General features: G+C 34.5%; 1 long non-coding RNA gene across 4 annotated transcripts in view; it reads left to right on the top strand.

Annotated features, from left to right (window-relative positions):
* Positions 1-7,487, top strand: part of LOC126649363 (uncharacterized) — a 90,650-nt gene that overhangs the window by 51,403 nt on the left and 31,760 nt on the right. For all 4 annotated transcript variants that reach the window (XR_007631025.1, XR_007631027.1, XR_007631028.1 and 1 more), the window contains one exon: positions 5,330-5,420. This is a non-coding gene — a long non-coding RNA (uncharacterized LOC126649363). The remainder of the gene's footprint in view (positions 1-5,329; positions 5,421-7,487) is intronic.

Genomic DNA, 7,487 nt, shown 5'->3' with positions numbered 1-7,487 from the left:
CCTCCACGACGTCGTTTAACCCCCTCGGGGCCGGGTTTGGCGTGGGTGCTCGCGTTTCGGAGTTGCGCACACAGGCTCACAAGGCATCTTTTTGTGGCGGGAGCGCCGGCGGGGACAGCACCGTGCGGTGGGGCAGGGAGGAAGCTCGGACGCTGCCAGGCCAGCGGGCTCCTTCACAGCCATAATTTCTAAGCGTTACTTTTTATTCCTCTTCCTACTTCCCTCTTCACTTTCGGCCGCCTGACCTTTTCTTTTTCTTTTCTTTTTTTAATTATTATTTTAATTTTTTTTTAATTATTATTTTGACCGGGGGAAGGAAGGCGTATGGATATTTTTCCCGATACCGTGTGAGCGGCAGGCGCCCGGGGCTGCCGTCGAGCTGGCGGGCGCTCAGGATGCGCAGCTAACGCGGCATCGGGCCCCCCGTTAAGGCGCCCGTTCAGCGGAGGCTGGACCGGCTGCTGCCCCCCCGGTTGCCTGCGGGGACGCGGGGCTGGGAGGTTGGACCGGGTCACAGCCTTTCCCCGCTCCTCTTTCCCCCCCTCCCACTGCCCCCTCCGTCCCCCGTTTACCCCCCCGCGCATCCCTCCGCGGCGTTCAAAGCCAGAAGCGGCCGCCTTGCGCTTTGCACCCTGGCCACCGAAAATAACGAGTTAACCGAGGGACGTAGGAGGGACGTAGAGAAGAGTTGGGGTGCAGAAGTGCTGTACAAAAGATTTCTGTGTACATGGCTGAGAGCGTGTAGTCTTAAAGTGAAATGCAAAAACTTAGCGTTTCCAGCATGGCAACTAGATTGTGATTCAAGGTATTTTCTGTGTGATGCAGAAATGCAATAGTTCAAGGAGGTTTTTCTGCCTCGAATCCTTAGTTTCCCTGGATTCTTTTAACCCAGTACACAAATTATACTTTTTCAGTCATTTTTTTTCCTGGGAATAGCTTCTTATTTTGTCTCCACAATTCATACCTTTATGCCTTGATAGAAAATTCAGCTTAATCCTTGAAATTGCGATACTAGTAAGATCTTATTGAGATTTAGCACTGATTTCTTTAGATTTGCATGATTACTTTCAGAGTGTTTTCATAAACGTTTTTAGCAGTCAGTATGGGAATGTGCACAGGGCTGTTTCATTGTAGCTCTGTATGCTTTGAAATACCAGGATTTGAAGAGATTTACACTATTCAGCTGTGGAAGAGCACTCACAAACACTGACTTTCACTTTCAATGAAATAACTGTCCTGACTCATAGCTGATTTGGGAAAAAACCTCTATAATTCAGTATTATACAGGTGCATATGCATTTTTTCCCACTATTCGATAGTCATGTTCAATAGAATGCAATTTATATCTATTTTTCATCTTATTTAAAATCTCTGCTTAGCACATATTTGACTACATGAAACAACTGTTATTTTAAGCATTTTTATTTCTCAGCTGCACCATTCCCATATTTTACAATTACATAAAGGTGGGTGTGGCTAAAATGAAAGCAGTGAGCAATCTAATATCAATATATAGTGTATGTTAAGTAGGTTTTCCTTTTTATATTTGATGTACTCCTTATTTTGAAATATTTTGGGGTAAAAAAATCATGTAGCTTAAATAGACCCTTGTAGAGCTGCCTGCATTTTTTACCTTAGTTAAAATGTCAAACATTAACTGGGATTACTTGGCCCTGGAAAACTTACATTTAGAGGAAATATCAATTGAACTTAAAGATCTAAACCTATATAGTTATACTGATCGGTGAAAGTTGAAGTTTTATGCTTAATAAAACCTTGCTTAGATACACCACATAGCATAGTATATGTATTAATTTTTTTTCTTTGTTTCTTTTCAACTATCTTGATTCTTAGGAAAAACATCCAAATAAGCTTCAGTTGGTTGGGGTTTGGTGTTTTTTTTTTTTTTTCCCTCCCTCTAAGTTGTACTGAGAGTTTCCAAGAAAGTTTCTTTCATTTTATAGATATAAATCTACTGAAACTTGGAATAACTCTTGAGATTTTTTTTTTTTAATTTTCAGAAATAACAGTAATTTGAAAGTGTTACTGTGTACCTATGTGACTTTTTAATGTGTTAGGTTAGTATTTGATAGGAAGCTTAATGTAGTAACATTTTAAAGGGAGACTATATATACGATACCAAGGTATCATGGGGTTCTTTTTCTGTTTGGCTCGTTGTTTTTTTTTTTTTTTTATCCTTAGCTTCTGGAATTCTGAACATCTTACTATTCCATCTTAAATGTAATGTCATAGAAGGAAAAAAAAATTTGGAGTCTTTAATTCCTTAATTATTTTTATGACTAATAAGTCAAATTCTTAGTGAAGTACAACTGGAACTGCATACAGACTACCTCGCTCTGTACACCTTGCCTGTGAACACTGTATGAAGGTGCACATCTCATCCATCTTGAATGTCAAAAAACATCCTAACAGGTGTATCTACACTTTTTTGTCACACTTTTGCACATGTACAAGCACATGACCTTTCTTTACAGAAAAAGTAGCCACATAACAGTTAGTATTTCTTTTATAGGACCTTTATAGGTTTTGTTATTTTCACTGGGAAGCAATTAACTACTGAATATGTAAGGGAGAACCAAGAAGCTTATCATTGTGTTCTACGAATGTGCTGCAGGTATTCTGTTTTGTAGATGCAGTCATCCACCCACACCCAAAGGCCTGTTGCAAGTCGTTCCAGTAATTTACATTAATTACAAACTGTCAAAGGTAGAGCGCGTCTTGGACTAGTTTTGATTGTGTATGAAAGAAATAGGGAATTAAATTGCAGGCTTTTGTGTACAAACAGGAAAATGTTTTTATCAGAAGGTTTTTAAAACTAACTTTATGTACATCAATAAGTGTTCTCCACAGATTTTTTTTTTTTTTTTTTTTATACCTACATATTATTACAAGTTCTAAACACTTAGTATCTAACACTGGAACCTGCTCTCAAAAAATTATGATATTTTCTATTATCAGGAAAGTTTGTTGGTTTTTTTTTTTTTTTAAACAAGCTACCCAAATTATTGTTGTACATAGTCCCCTGTCACAGCCATGTATTTTTTAATAGAACTAGTAAAGTATTTTAAAGATAGAAAAAAATTGCTATACCCCTCAAACAGAAAGGGGACATGAGATAGAATGGAGAGGTGTAGCCATAGATTTCCAGTAACCCCTTTTTAGGTAGTGAAAATGTTGCTTTGCAATTTTTTTTGTGTGTGTGTGTGCATTATTGACAGGAGTTATGTAGAATTTTCAGGTTACTGATGTATGAATATATAACAAGCTGCTTAAGTTGGGTTTCAAAAGAAATCTTTATTGAAAAATATTTTCATTGTGGATACTGGACAATTTCAGAAATTGTTAGAGTAAAGTAGGTATAAAAATTTCTACCCATATGATATAAGGCAATGTCTGTAGTGATTTTTTTTTTTTAACCCTTTATTGTAAGTTTTTAAAACACTCCTTCTAATAAAGAATCTTTGGGATACATCTATTCATTGGACAGTTGATAGTAGCACAACTGAGGAAGAGTTTTGATCTTAGCTTTGTATGCTGTATGAGAAATCCAGCAGGTTTGCAGGAATATTAGAGGAGGGTAGCAGACTTGAGCTCTAGTGCAGCTAACACTTAAAGTTGGGCAATTTTTTACTCTAATATTTGCATCTAATAATATTTTTAGCGTATCATTAAAACAAAAAAAAAAGTTCTCCTTACAGAGAATACTAATCTTTTTAAATTTATGTAACTCTAAAAACTTTTCCATATCTCGGTAATGAACAGTTACTAGTGTATAAGGATGACCTCGCATACACACACACTACCACATGCACACAATAGTAGAAAATGTAATTTATGAACATTTAGCTTTTATTTTGTTAAAGGTTTCCCAAGATGTGTTCTAAAACCGAAGGTGATGTTGTTATATTGCACAAAACTGAAAGATAGGAGTGACTTTCAGTGATCGTTATTAATGTCTAAAGGAAACCACTCTTAGAAATAGGACCCCCCCCGCCCCGTGACTATTTAGTTTGTTTTCAGACACTGCAATGAGTGTATCCACAGTAAATAGATTATTAATAAACTTCTTAACATTGAATCTGGTTACAACTAATTATTTTATTTAGCATGAACTGAAATTCACTTGAAGATTTGGTTTCAGAAGAAGATAATTACACATCGAATGGCTTAGGCTTGTATTTTCGTTTTAAATACCTTTTGTAAGTCCGGTTTCAATATTATCTTCAAGTATGTTAAATCTCAGTGTAAGCGCAGGGGGGACCACAACTTTTGTGGTTTTGGTTTAAGAACAGAAACTTTTTTTTTAAAGGTAAAATAGATAATATGTGGAATACATGAAAATACAGACAAACACTTTTGTCTTGTTAAAGCAGGGTGCTTATTATAGTTCCATAGCTATAAGGGGGGGGTTAGTATTTTCTAGAATACTCTTAAAGAATAAAGAACAGATTTATGGAAATATTTGTAAGCAGGTGACTTGACCCAGGCATCAGCTACTCATTTATTAGGCCTATGATGCATCTTGTCATAGTACCTACAGTAAAAAAGTCCAAATAAAGTCAAAATATATTTAAGATTTTGTCTGTCTGAATGGGATGTTTCCTCCAGTAGCTATTTGACTATAGTTGCTGCCTCTGTGAAGTTATACTTTGTTCTTACCTGATCATGGTTACTTTTTTTTTTTTATTATTTTTTTTATTTAGTGTCTCAGAGTGTATTATATGACAGTAATTCTTCCAGTATATGTTTTAAAGTAGCTAATATTTGTAGGCTACATTGTCCTAAAGGCAATAATGCTACTAGCTTGAAGAGCAAAAAAAATTAGAACTCCTTAAAGAGAAACATAAGAATTTAAATACTTAACAGTCAATAGCATATTTTAGGAAATATGACAGCAATAATCACACATCCATTAAGTAGCTTACTTACTTAAAAACTTCTTTGCTTGTTTGAGGGTGGAGGGAGAGATTGGTAGTGGGTAGGAAGGGAGAACAACACCCCTTACTCCCTTTTTTTTTTTTTTCCCTTCTTCATCTTACTTTCATCTTAAAATGCTGCAGGAAGAATGAAAGCAGAAACATGCTAATCTGATTTGTTTCAGGAGGCTTCTGATAATAAAGAGGCATATCACAGGTGTTCCTAATCAAGTCAGTTTGGTTTAAAAAAAAAAAAGTATTTTTAAAATTAGGATTTCCTGTAACATAGACAATGCGAGGGTCAAGCTGATGACCTACGTCTATGTTTGGGGATCAACCATGAAACTCTGGGTGTTGGAAATATGTTATAATACATGACATTTTTATTGCAGGTTTTGACCTTTCAATAGAGAGCTGATTTTGGAGAACGGCTTACTCCTGTGACTGAAAAACTCTCTGGAAGGTTGATGGAGCATGAGCTTGGTATATATTATATTAACATTTCTCTTATTTCATATGTTCTATATTTTAAAAAATGTATATACTAATATAACTTATTTAGATTATTCAAAATAGGCCAGTTCTGCTGGGTTTGTTCAAGAATTTATTATTTGTTAAAATAATTCTTCTTTACACTCCTCCTGTAAAATTATAAAAGACTAAGTAAAAGTTTTTACACAAGCTGTACTCAAAAGGAAATGAAGTGACCAAAAGTATAAAAAGCTGAGTTTGCAACAGCCTTGATCCATTTGAGTTATATAAATTCTCCATACAGTATTGTTCTCATATTCATGTCTTGGGAATTATTCCAACTAAAATGTTGCTAATCCAAAAACAAAGTATGGATGACATTAAAAAAAATTATTTTTCAATAACTTTGGTTTTTTGTTGGGAGGATGTGTTAAAGAATAGAATAGAGAGGTAGTTGAGTGCATTTCCATGTAGTGTGTAAAGTTTGTTTTTTAAAGTGTTAATAAGCTAGCTACTTGACAAGCAAAGAAGCAGAAAAGAGAAAAAAAGTGGTCTTCAGAGCTCTCCACCTGTACCAGAATAGTTAGAAATTTTATTTCTTTAATCTATTTGTCGGTAAACAGATATTATGTAGTAAAACAGTGAACATATCAAAGTAATTAATACGGACTATGCTACACTCATATTACAAGTCCTGCTTTGCACTAAAAGTACTAATTTGGCTGAAACTGAGAAATCCATTCAGAGTAATCATAACCTATCTGCTCATATACAAATAGTCTTAACTAACCATTTACACAGACAACTGAAATTAGAATAGTAACTGGTCTTGGATTGAGTAAATTTGTTTAAATACAAAAAGGAGTAGTAAAAACTGTAAGACTCTATCTTCAGCAGAATATATTCTAGTACAACAAAGTCTATGAACATGTTGTGACTTTTGCAATTCCAACTTTCAGCTCGAATTCAGTTTTTACCCTTAATCAATTCTGTTTGTCTTCAAGAGCACATTTTTTGTAGGAATTAATTGTACCATAAAATAGAAGCTTTTTTTAAAAAAAGCAAAATTTCAGATTATCCCAGTAACTGCTAATTTCTATCAAGCAAATCCAGTGAAGTGTAAATTACATTTTTCCTCACTGTTGTAACTAAGGGCTAGTAGAACTGAAGAATTGCTGGCATTTACCAGTAATACACCTCCTGTTATAGAAGTATTGGAGGCAGACATATTCTGAATATATTTTTAATAAAATACCATGATTTTAGAGTAGTTAAGACCACCTACAGAAAATTATCAGTTGAGTAATAAAATTTTGAATACAGAAAGTATAGGAAGTGAAAAAAGATTGTCTATAAGCTTTGAAGTTTGTGATTAGTGATTAGGTAATTCTTTATTTTCTAATCCTTTCTTTATGTGATTAAACACAGTGAAAGTACTTTTATTAGTGCTATAACTGTGTTTGGGTAACATGCCTAATGTGCTCCCAAATAAAATAAATATTTCAGTCTGTCCAGAAACTGCTCTGAATGTACTGCATTTCTGTTGGGTTTTTTCTTTTTTTTTTTCCTCTATTTTTCTCGTGGTTCTCTTAGGAAAATAAGGATTTCACTTAACAGTTTGAATTTGTTCTTTTTTTTTTTTTTTTTTTTTGTACAAAAGCAGTTACATTCTTGTTAATGAAAATCAGGATTATATTGCAAGGCAAAGGTATCTAAGGCTCCCTTGTGAGAAATTTAAAAGGTGAAAGTTTGATGGAGTGTTCCTTGGTCTGACACAAGTTCAGAGTATTTCTCATAGATTCTTATTTAGCAAAAAAGGTGGTTTCTGGTTCACAACTGTAAATCAAAGGGATTTTAAATTTAGGGCCTAATCCTTCAAACTTTAAAATACACAACTAGTCCTAATGACTCACTACTATGAATAAGGATTTGCAGAATCATATTCTCATTAGATGCACACTTTATTTCCTTTAATAAATCTAATATATATTAAAGTATTTTGAACTTTGGACAAGTCTAAATGATTTTTATAAGGTGCAAAGTGTTTTTCAGTAATATAGTAATTACTCATTTATGAGG

Source organism: Myiozetetes cayanensis, unplaced genomic scaffold (genome assembly GCF_022539395.1).
Source record: "Myiozetetes cayanensis isolate MyiCay16 unplaced genomic scaffold, myiCay2020 scf5-8, whole genome shotgun sequence".
Classification (NCBI taxonomy): domain Eukaryota; kingdom Metazoa; phylum Chordata; class Aves; order Passeriformes; family Tyrannidae; genus Myiozetetes; species Myiozetetes cayanensis.
Note: the sequence above shows the minus strand (reverse complement) of the source record. Positions and strands in the feature narration are given on the sequence as shown.